The sequence below is a fragment of the Bombina bombina genome, chromosome 1, assembly GCF_027579735.1.
Source record: "Bombina bombina isolate aBomBom1 chromosome 1, aBomBom1.pri, whole genome shotgun sequence".
NCBI lineage: Eukaryota > Metazoa > Chordata > Amphibia > Anura > Bombinatoridae > Bombina > Bombina bombina.
The window spans coordinates 1,433,791,888-1,433,803,101 of NC_069499.1; the positions used below are offsets into that span (position 1 = coordinate 1,433,791,888).

At 37.5% G+C, this 11,214-nt stretch overlaps 1 protein-coding gene across 1 annotated transcript in view; it reads right to left on the minus strand.

Moving 5' to 3' along the window:
- CTXND2 (cortexin domain containing 2) overlaps positions 1 to 10,772 on the minus strand; it is a 95,244-nt gene extending 84,472 nt beyond the window's left edge. Inside the window, exon 1 of the mRNA XM_053696044.1 lies at positions 10,736 to 10,772. The gene's annotated coding sequence lies outside the window, so the exon portion shown is untranslated. The remainder of the gene's footprint in view (positions 1 to 10,735) is intronic.
- Between the last annotated feature and the right edge of the window lie 442 nt (positions 10,773 to 11,214).

Genomic DNA, 11,214 nt, shown 5'->3' on the forward strand with positions numbered 1-11,214 from the left:
AGCACTATTAAATTAGGTGTAATTAGTTTAAATATTTGTTAATTTCTTTTTTATTTTTTTGTAACTTAGTGTTTTTTATCTTTTGTAACTTAGTTGTTATTTTTTTGTAACTTAGTAATATTTAATTGTAGATTTAAATAATTTGAGTAGGGTTAGGTTTTTAAATATGTAATATACTTAACTTATTTTTTAGTTTAATGTAATTTTAGTATAATAGGGTAGGTTAATTATTAGTTTAATATAGTCTAATTTAAGTTTAGTATCATAGTTAGGGTAGGTTAATTAATAGTTTAATATAGTTTAATGTAATTTTAGTAATAATAGGGTAGGTTAATTAATAGTTTAATATAGTTTATTTTAATTCTACAGATAAGTTTAAATTTATTATAAGATAGGGATGAGGTAATTTTAATGTAAAGTTAGTGGGTTGTTAGGTTTAGGGGTTAATAGCTTAATTTAGTTTATGGCGATGTGGGGAGCTGGAGGTTTAGGGGTTAATCAGTTTAGTTAGTGGTAGTGATGTGGGAGGCGAGGGGTTTAGGGTTAATAATTTTATTACAGTTGGGGCGGGATCCGGGAGCGGCGGGATAGGGGTTAATATATTTATTTTAGTTGCGGCGGGGTCCGGGGGCGGCGGGATAGGGGTTAATACATTTATTTCATTGCGGTGGGGTCCGGGAGTAGCAGAATAGGGGTTAATAATTTTAGCCCAACACGAAAAAGTGAAATCAGGCACTGCAGGTTAGGCTTAATATAAAAACTTACCTTTATTTGAACAAAGTTAAAACAGGCTGGGTTCCCAGACAGAGGACAGACACTAGAACATGGATAGTCTGACGCATTTTGCGCCCCCTAGTGGCGCTTATTCAGCGCCACTAGGGGGCGCAAAACGCGTCAGACTGTCCATGTTCTAGTGTCTGTCTTCTGTCTGGGAACCCAGCCTGTTTTAACTTTGTTCAAATAAAGGTACGTTTTTATATTAAGCCTAACCTGCAGTGCCTGCTTTCATTTTTTCGTCTTGGGATATTCACGGCTTGATCCGCCGCTATGCTATGGCACTCCAAGTTGTAGAGGTAGCAGATTGCTCTTTTGGATAAGTTATCCCTTTGTATGCATGGATCTTTGGTTTGACCGTGTTCCGGACACCCCTGTCTTTTGTTAATAATTTTATGTAGGTTGCGGCGATGTCGGGGGCGGCAGATTAGGGGTGTTTAGACTCGTGGGTTATGATAGGATGTTAGGTTTTCTACTATAGAAATCAATGGAATATCTGGCAGTATCGAACAAAAGCTTTTGCTGCTTTCAGACTCCCATTGAGTCCTATGGCATCCGCGGCCTCCAGGGTGGCGGATTGAAAACAAGGTATGCTGGGTCAGAATAGTGGCGAGCGTACCTGTTAGAAATTTGATAACTTGCAAAAGTTGTCAGATAGTGCCGAATTTGTATTCGGAACATCTATAATGACGTTTCATCGATCTGTGTCAGATTAAGACCAGCAGATCGTATGTTACGTCACAAATTTCAACTTTTGCCGGTCTGTAGGCTTTGATAAATGGGTTGAATCAGGCTCGCCACAATTACGCTGCGGAATTCCAGCGTATTTGTGGTTGACGGCTTGATAAACATCCCTCCAAGTGCGCTTAACCCAACGTGAGTTATTCATATTTTACATTCCAATGTTCTTCACATAGAAGAAAATACTCTTGTTGTTTTTAAATTTGTGTGTATATATATATATATATATATATATATATATATATATATATATATATATGTGTGTGTGTGTGTGATTTGTTTTGTAGAATATATATATGAATATATATATATACAGGTGTATATATAGATAAATACATAGATGGAAATATTCAAAAATAAAATTAAAAGTTTTGTCTATGTGAAGGACATTGACATTTGAAATATTTATAATAAATACATAGTAAAACACAATACAAATATTAAAATTGAATATAAATGATTTTTCATATTTTAAGGTATTTGAGTTGAAAGGGTTCAAGAGTGTATGTATATATATATATATATATAAAGTATAGGGTGTTTTGGCTTGCGCTGTGTGTTATGCAAATAGTTATTTTGCCCTTTTTAGAGTTTCTCCTGATGTATTTCAAAGGCTGCTTAGTCTGGAGATTCCACTATCATCAAATGGAATGAATTGTAAAGGGTGAGAGTTGAGGGTTCCAAACTGTAGCGCTCATAGAATGGAGGAAACATAAACAGAGAACAATTTATGGTGCAGTATGACTATACTAGTTAACAATATAGTACAAAAAATAGGAATATTGCTCACCTTTGAAAACCTCAGACATGTGAGGTATGTGAGGAGCATTGAGGGGAATAAATCCCTGTCTGTGTTAAAGATGTTTGTCCCTTGGTGACCAGTTGGAGTATGGTACTTTTTAGAGTATGGTACTTCTTTCTTTTTGGTGCCTTTGGGATATTCTTCTCCTCTATGAAGTATGGTGTCTTTAACTTTCAGTGATGAATTTCATCTGTATGTTTTGAGTTGAATCCTTTCTTTTTTCAGGAGTATACTGTGTTTTTTTTTAGGGGAACAAGAATGTGCTTCCCCTCTTTGGAGTACGGTAGATTCCTTGAGAGAAGGCTCAGATACAAGTGAGTGGTAAAAACAGATATCCTTTATTAAAGCACTAAACATATGTCTGTGCTAATCTAAAAAAAAGTCTCAAGACTTTAAATTGAGTGCCTCTTTAAACAAACGATGAGAAGTCACAGAGTGTGCTGCTGCTGATTATGCTGTGAATGTTCAGTTTGCACAAAGTTAATGGTAATGGTTGGTAATACTGATGGTGGAAAATACCTGATGGTGTTCTTTGAACAACTGAGTCGTTTTAGTTCCTTTAAGATATTCCACTTTGTAGGATGGCACCGGATTCACAAGCCTCTGTCTGACAGGCTTGTTTAGATGCGCTCTGGAGTGTTGCGGTCTCGACAGACCGGAAGTGACGTCACAATTGGGCGTGCAGCATACTTCATAGAGGAGAAGAATATCCCAAAGGCACCAAAAAGAAAGAAGTACCATACGCCAACTGGTCACCAAGGGACAGGGATTTATTCCCCTCAACGCTCCTCACATACCTCACATGTTTGAGGTTTTAAAGGTGAGCAATATTCCTATTTTTTGTACTAAATTGTTAACTAGTATAGTGCACCATAAATTGTTCTCTGTTTATGTTTCCTCCATTCTATGAGCGCTACAGTTTGGAACCCTCAACTCTCACATATATATATATATATATATATATATATATATATATATATATATATATATGTATGTGTGTGTGTGTGTGTGATTATAAGTTTTATATATATATATATTTTTATAAAGTCATACCCTTTACGCGAGGTCTTCATTTGTGCTTACCGAGCATTAGTTTGTGCTCAAGCAAAACAATTTACTTCTAACTTGCAAGTTAGCTAACAATAGCGCGCCACATGTAATGTAGCCCATAGAGTTAAGAGAGTGAGTACATGCTGTAACGCATTAGAGCAAGACACGTTTGCACCCCATCCCTTTAAAGTGAAATTGGCATACATGCACTGCAGTTTATTTTTAAATGGATGTTACTTTGCTGAAACACTTTTTATATGCTTGAGGGGAGTGTTAATGTCTACCAGTAGTCCTTAGCAACCAGTGAGCAATCGCTTTGTGCACAAAAATGCATTTACTGTTAGTTTTGACTATTTTTAACCAAATGCTAAATTACTTGAAAGGGAAAATATCACCTTAACATCTCTATGTAAAAAATGAAGATATTTTACCAAATCCTGGTGAAATTTCACAAGATCACAGTAAAGCAAAGTGTTAACTCAGCACTGATGATGCGATTGGCTTATTTTTAAACCATGCAGATGACAGTAAAATAAATAGCTGAAGGATAACTGCTCACAAGGCTCTTACTCTGGTGAGCAGAAACAAATGCTATGTAATGTTTTTACATAAAGAGGTTATGATTTCCTAGTCAGCTTTTTACACATATATCACATTCAACTGATTCAGCATATGGGTAACATGTCCCATTGATTTTAGTTTTCCTTATCACCATTACTTTTACAAATGTAAAAAAACAGAAAGGATCACACATGACAGCCGTGGATTGCGGGAGACTAAGCAGGAAAATGTACACACGGCAAGCATTAATCTCGTTTCATAATGTGAATGTCAATATTATAAATACCACAATGAAAATGTTGAAGCGTCTGCATAGCTCTGATCATTTGATGACTTTATAGATGTTGATATTTACATGGAGACTGTTAAAGGGACATTAAACACTAAATACATTTTATAAGCATAATATTGAGGTTATTCCCTACCTCTCTTCCAGTGCTAACTTGTTTGCACATGTGCAGTAACTCTCCTTCAGATATCTGCAGTATAACCTAGGTCCCATAATGGCAGCGTCCATGATTAGAGGAGGGTGCATGAAATGTATTTAGTATTGTCCCTTTAAAGGCAGAGATCAGGCAAAAAAGCTGAGAACCACCACCATCATTGTGCAGAGGCAGTCGTACACATCAGCATATACTTTCCTCATTCTCCAAACTACACTGCAGAGACATCACCTTGTTAGGCACTGTAGTGTATACCCAGATGCCTTAACACTTGCTCACCTTCAGTCATACTGGGAAAATGAGTGCCACTGTTTAGGTGGCAGCATTTTGCCTGCACCATTTACATGGCATCATTCTGGTTATCCTCAGCTGACTTTAATAAATTGAAATCAGAGAATATTATCCAAACTTAAATATATATTGTAACCTAGAAACACATAGAAACAGATACCCTGGAATTGAGGAACAGCACACAAACACAATGGGGGTCCATTTATTAATGTGCGGATGGACATGATCCGATATAGCGGATCATGTCCGCCGCACATCAATAAATGCCGACAGCATACACTGTCGGCATTTATCATTGCACCAGCAGTTCTTGTGAACTGCTGGTGCAATACCACCCCCAGCAGATTTGCGGCCAATCGGCTGCTAGCAGGGGGTGTCAATCAGCCCGATTGTATTCGATCGGGTGGATTGCTGTCCGCCACCTCAGAGCTGGCGGGCGAGTTAAGGAGCAGCGGTCTTAGGACCTCTGCTTCTTAACTTCCGCTTCAGCCTGAACTGAAGCGGAGTGGGTCGGAGGCAACATCCCCTGCTTCTTAAATAGACCCCAATAAGTAAAATATAGTTGGTAAAACTCATTAAGAGCTTTCTCCAGTCTCTCCAACAACGTTTGTCTCTCTAATCCCTACAAAAGTCTATAAAGCAGGTTCACTAAAGTTCACTTTCCATTCTTTAATAAATCAATTGCATGAAAAACATAATAGAATAAAATCGCTGGAGTGACTAAAGAGTATATACCTGGGGTGGCAAACTAATGGCACAAGTGCCCAATCTGCTGGCACTCCGTCTCTGGGCAACCACAATACTGCAATTGTAGTACCTAACAAATTGTTTTTGTTATGAATCCATGCTATGGGGGGTAGTTATCAAGCCGTCTACTTTTCTGCCTTCGCCGGCCCAATACGCCTGCCTAAGCTCGCCTACCTTCGCCGCCGCGGACCTTGAATACGTTCGCCTAAGTTATCAAAAAAAGCTGTCAAAAAGCCGCGGGGCGATGAGCAGCGGACTGTGAGAGTTATCACTCATCCGATCTCGCTGCCCTTCGGCTTTTTCCCAGCTTTATTGCTAGCCTGTCACTAAGCACTCACACTAAACTACACTGTTCTATCCCTATACCGGCGCCCCCGGAGCCCCCCGCAACTAAATAAAGTTACTAACCCCTAAACCGCCGCTCCTAGACCCTGCCGCAACTCTTATAAATGTATTAACCCCTAAACCGCCGCTCCCGGACACCGCTGCCACCTACATTATACCTAGTAACCCCTATCCTGCCCCCCCTACACCGTCGCCCTCTATAATAAAGTTATTAACCCCTCCTGCTGATCCCGCACCTCTCCGCAACTAAATAGTTTAACCCCTAAACCGCCGCTCCCTGAACCCGCCGCAACCTATATTAAACCTATTAACCCCTATCCTGCCCCCCCTACACCGTCGCCACCTATAATAAATTTATTAACCCCTATCCTGCCCCCCACTACGCCGCCGCCACTGTAATAAAATTATTAACCTCTAAACCTAAATCTAACCCTAACGCCCCCCTAACTTAAATATTAATTAAATAAATCTAAATAATATTTTTATTATTAACTAAATTAATCCTATTTAAAACTAAATACTTACCTATAAAATAAACCCTAATATAGCTACAATATAAATAATAATTATATTCTAGCTATCTTAGGATTTATTTTTATTTTACAGGTACCTTTCAATTTATTTTAACTAGGTACAATAGCTATTAAATAGTTATTAACTATTTAATAGCTTACCTAGCTAAAATAAACTGAAATTTACCTGTAAAATAAATCCTAACCTAAGTTACAATTAAACCTAATACTACACTATCATTAAATTAATTAAATTAATTACCTACAAATAACTACAATTAAATACAATTACATAAACTAACTAAAGTACAAAAAATAAAAAAAGCTAAGTTACAAAAAATAAAAAAATAAGTTACAAACATTTTAAAAATATTACAACAATTTTAAGCTACTTACACCTAATCTAAGCCCCCTAATAAAATAACAAACCCCCCAAAATAAAAAATGCCCTACCCTATTCTAAATTAAATAAAGCTCAAAGCTCTTTTACCTTACCAGCCCTTAAAAGGGCCATTTGTGGGGGCATGCCCCCAAAAGTTCAGCTCTTTTGCCTGTAAAAGAAAAATACAACCCCCCCCCAACATTAAAACCCACCACCCACATACCCCTAATCTAACCCAAACCCCCCTTACAAAAACCTAACACTAATCCCCTGAAGATCATCCTACCTTGTCTTCACTCAGCCGAAGAGCGATGGAACCGAAGTGGACATCCGGAGCGGAAGAAGTTAATCCTCCAAGCGGCGCTGAAGAAATCTTCCATCCGATGAAGTCATCATCCAGGCGGCGCTGAAGAAGTCTTCGATCTGGCCGATGTCATCTTCCAAGAGGCGCTGAAGAGGTCTTCTATCCGGGCGATGTCATCTTCCAAGCCGGGTCTTGAATCTTCCTCCCGCCGACGCGGAACCTCCTTCTTCACCGACGGACTACGACGAATGAAGGCTCCTTTAAGGGACGTCATCCAAGATGGCGTCCCCTCAATTCCGATTGGCTGATAGGATTCTATCAGCCAATCGGAATTAAGATAGGAAAAATCTGATTGGCTGATGGAATCAGCCAATCAGATTGAGCTTGCATTCTATTGGCTGATCGGAACATTTTTCCTACCTTAATTCCGATTGGCTGATAGAATCCTATCAGCCAATCGGAATTGAGGGGACGCCATCTTGGATGACGTCCCTTAAAGGAGCCTTCATTCGTCGTAGTCCGTCGGTGAAGAAGGAGGTTCCGCGTCGGCGGGAGGAAGATTCAAGACCCGGCTTGGAAGATGACATCGCCCGGATAGAAGACCTCTTCAGCGCCTCTTGGAAGATGACATCGGCCGGATCAAAGACTTCTTCAGCACCGCCTGGATGATGACTTCATCGGATGGAAGATTTCTTCAGCGCCGCTTGGAGGATTAACTTCTTCCGCTCCGGATGTCCACTTCGGTTCCATCGCTGCTCGGCTGAGTGAAGACAAGGTAGGATGATCTTCAGGGGATTAGTGTTAGGTTTTTGTAAGGGGGGTTTGGGTTAGATTAGGGGTATGTGGGTTTTAATGTTGGGGGGGGTTGTATTTTTCTTTTACAGGCAAAAGAGCTGAACTTTTGGGGGCATGCCCCCACAAATGGCCCTTTTAAGGGCTGGTAAGGTAAAAGAGCTTTGAACTTTATTTAATTTAGAATAGGGTAGGGCATTTTTTTATTTTGGGGGGTTTGTTATTTTATTAGGGGGCTTAGATTAGGTGTAAGTAGCTTAAAATTGTTGTAATATTTTTAAAATGTTTGTAACTTATTTTTTTATTTTTTGTAACTTAGCTTTTTTTATTTTTTGTACTTTAGTTAGTTTATGTAATTGTATTTAATTGTAGTTATTTGTAGGTAATTTATTTAATTAATTTAATGATAGTGTAGTATTAGGTTTAATTGTAACTTAGGTTAGGATTTATTTTACAGGTAATTTTGTATTTCTTTTAGCTAGGTAGTTATTAAATAGTTAATAGCTATTTAATAACTATTCAAACTAGCTAAAATAAATACAAAGTTACCTGTAAAATAAATATAAATACTAAGATAGCTACAATATAATTATTATTTATATTGTAGCTATATTAGGGTTTGTTTTACAGGTAAGTATTTAGTTTTAAATAGGAATAATTTATTAAAGTATAGTGTAGTGTTAGGTGTAATTGTAACTTAGGTTAGAATTTATTTTACAGGTAAATTTCTGTTTATTTTAGCTAGGTAAGCTATTAAATAGTTAATAACTATTTAATAGTTATTGTACCTAGTTAAAATAAATTGAAAGGTACCTGTAAAATAAAAATAAATCCTAAGATAGCTAGAATATAATTATTATTTATATTGTAGCTATATTAGGATTTATTTTAAATGTAAGTATTTAGTTTTAAATAGGATTAATTTAGTTAATAATAAAAATATTATTTAGATTTATTTAATTAATATTTAAGTTAGGGGGGCATTAGGGTTAGTGTTAGACTTAGGTTTAGGGGTTGATAATTTTATTACAGTGGCGGCGGCGTAGTGGGGGGCAGGATAGGGGTTAATAAATTTATTATAGGTGGCGACGGTGTAGGGGGGGCAGATTAGGGGTTAATAAATTTATTATAGGTGGCGACGGTGTAGGGGGGGCAGGATAGGGGTTAATACATTTAATATAGGTTGCGGCGGGTTCAGGGAGCGGCGGTTTAGGGGTTAATACATTTATTATAGTTGCGGTGGGCTCCGGGAGCGGCGGTTTAGGGGTTAATACATTTATTATAGTTGCGGCGGGGTCAGGGAGCGGCGGTTTAGGGGTTAATATGTATAGAGTAGCTTGCGGTGGGCTCCGGGAGCGGCGGTTTAGGGGATAATAATTTTATTTAGTTGCGGCGGTGTAGGGGGGGACAGATTAGTGGTGTTTAGACTCGGGGTACATGTTAGGGTGTTAGGTGCAGACAGCTCCCATAGAAATCAATGGGATGTCTGTCAGCAGCGAACTTGTACTTTCGCTATGGTCAGACTCCCATTGATTCCTATGGGATCCGCCGCCTCCAGGGGTGGCGGTTTGAAAACCAGGTACGCTGGGCCGTAAAAGTGCCGAGCGTACCTGCTAGTCATTTTATAACTAGCAAAAGTAGTGAGAATGTGCCGCACTTGTGTGCGGAACATCTGGAGTGACGTAACAATCGATCTGTGTCGGACTGAGTCCGGCGGATCGAAGCTTACGTCACAAAATTCTACTTTTGCCGGTCTCGAGCCTTTGATAACTAAGGCGAATCAGCCTCACCACAAATACGCTGCGGAATTCCAGCGTATTTGAGGTTGACGGCTTGATAACTACCCCCCTGTATATCAGCAATAAAGTTTTAATTGTTCATATCTATTTAAAAGAAAAATGAACTTTAATATCTCCTTTAAAATAGTGATATGGGCACTCAAGAGATTTTTTTTTAGACTATTATTGACAATTTGGGCACATGCAATTATGTTTCGCCATCCCTAGTATATACATTTAATTGAGTTATTACATATAGAGGATTAAAAAGGCCTGAATAATATTGTTTTTTTTATTTTACCTCCTACAATTTGGTTTAAAACACATAGCATATTGATAGCATTATATAAGTAAAGCATGAATGTTATATAGAACGGAGCACATAGCATAGGGTAAGTCGTATGACCGTATACATTTATTCACAATGTTACACCATAGAGGCTTCATTAATCAGTTCTCTTTTTTTAGTTAAATATGCACTTAGTCGATAACATATATATATAATACCATCTATATATATATATATATATATACCTATATATATATATATATATATATATATATATATATATATCTTCGGTAATAAGAGAATGCATTTATCTGAGTCACAGATAAAATGGTTTTAAAGGACTTCACACTTAGAAAATGTCATACACCTCCATTTTACAATATCTTTCAAACACAGACAGTGCGGCAAAATCGCTAAACTAGCTTATTTGCTTAAAATGAATTATTGAAAAACTCTAATTACGGTAATTGCTGAATAACAATCAAAATACCATATAATTATATGTTCATGCTCTAATGCTCCAAGTGCAAATTCTCTTGAATTCAAAATATAATTTCCTTATGTAATTAGTTTATTAAACAATATATTCAATAAATTGAATTAAGGTTAAAGGAGAAAAAAATAAATTAGAAGACATTATAAAATTATTGTTCATTTGTATAATCTTTCCTTAATGTTCTTGAACAGATTATGAACTACTGTGCCTAATTATATTTTACAATTATCCTTGTGCAATTGTGCTTCTGCATTTGCCAGTAGTTAAAATGTCTATGTTGAAAGTCATATTGGCTGTATACATGCCGTCTAGGAGGGATAGCACTGCAGAGTAGGACATGTGTTTCTATTGGTGTGTGAGAGGCTTATGGTAATGCTCTGCAATAATGCTAAATAAATGAATAGGTTTTAAGGAACATGTCAATTTACCTGATATTCCTCTCATTTGTGCTTGCGGTCAAGGAGACTAATTCCCATGAACAGATCAGATAGCTTGGCTTGTGCTTTTCCTCCGGCTGCCACAGTTGTAGACTGATTGCTATGCAGACACTTTTAGCTGGACCATTTCATGAATTGTTTAAAGTCAGAATGCACCAGTGTTCTGTTTCATGGGGAAATGAATCCTGCAGATTAGTGTCAAAGGAATAGGGACACACAATTTATCCACTGCAGAATAGACCAGGCACCTGCCTTGTGATCACAACATTGGACTTCATTGATCCCTCTAGGGATTTAATTTAGCATCTTCATTAATATAGTGCCTGCCGTACAATGTACAGATAAGGGAGATTTTATATCTTGCCTACCGTAAAGAGCTTGCAGTTTATACAGATGCATGATAAAGCTTTGACTAGACATGTGCATAGATAATTCATTTATCACAGAAAAAACATTTTCTTTCATTTTAT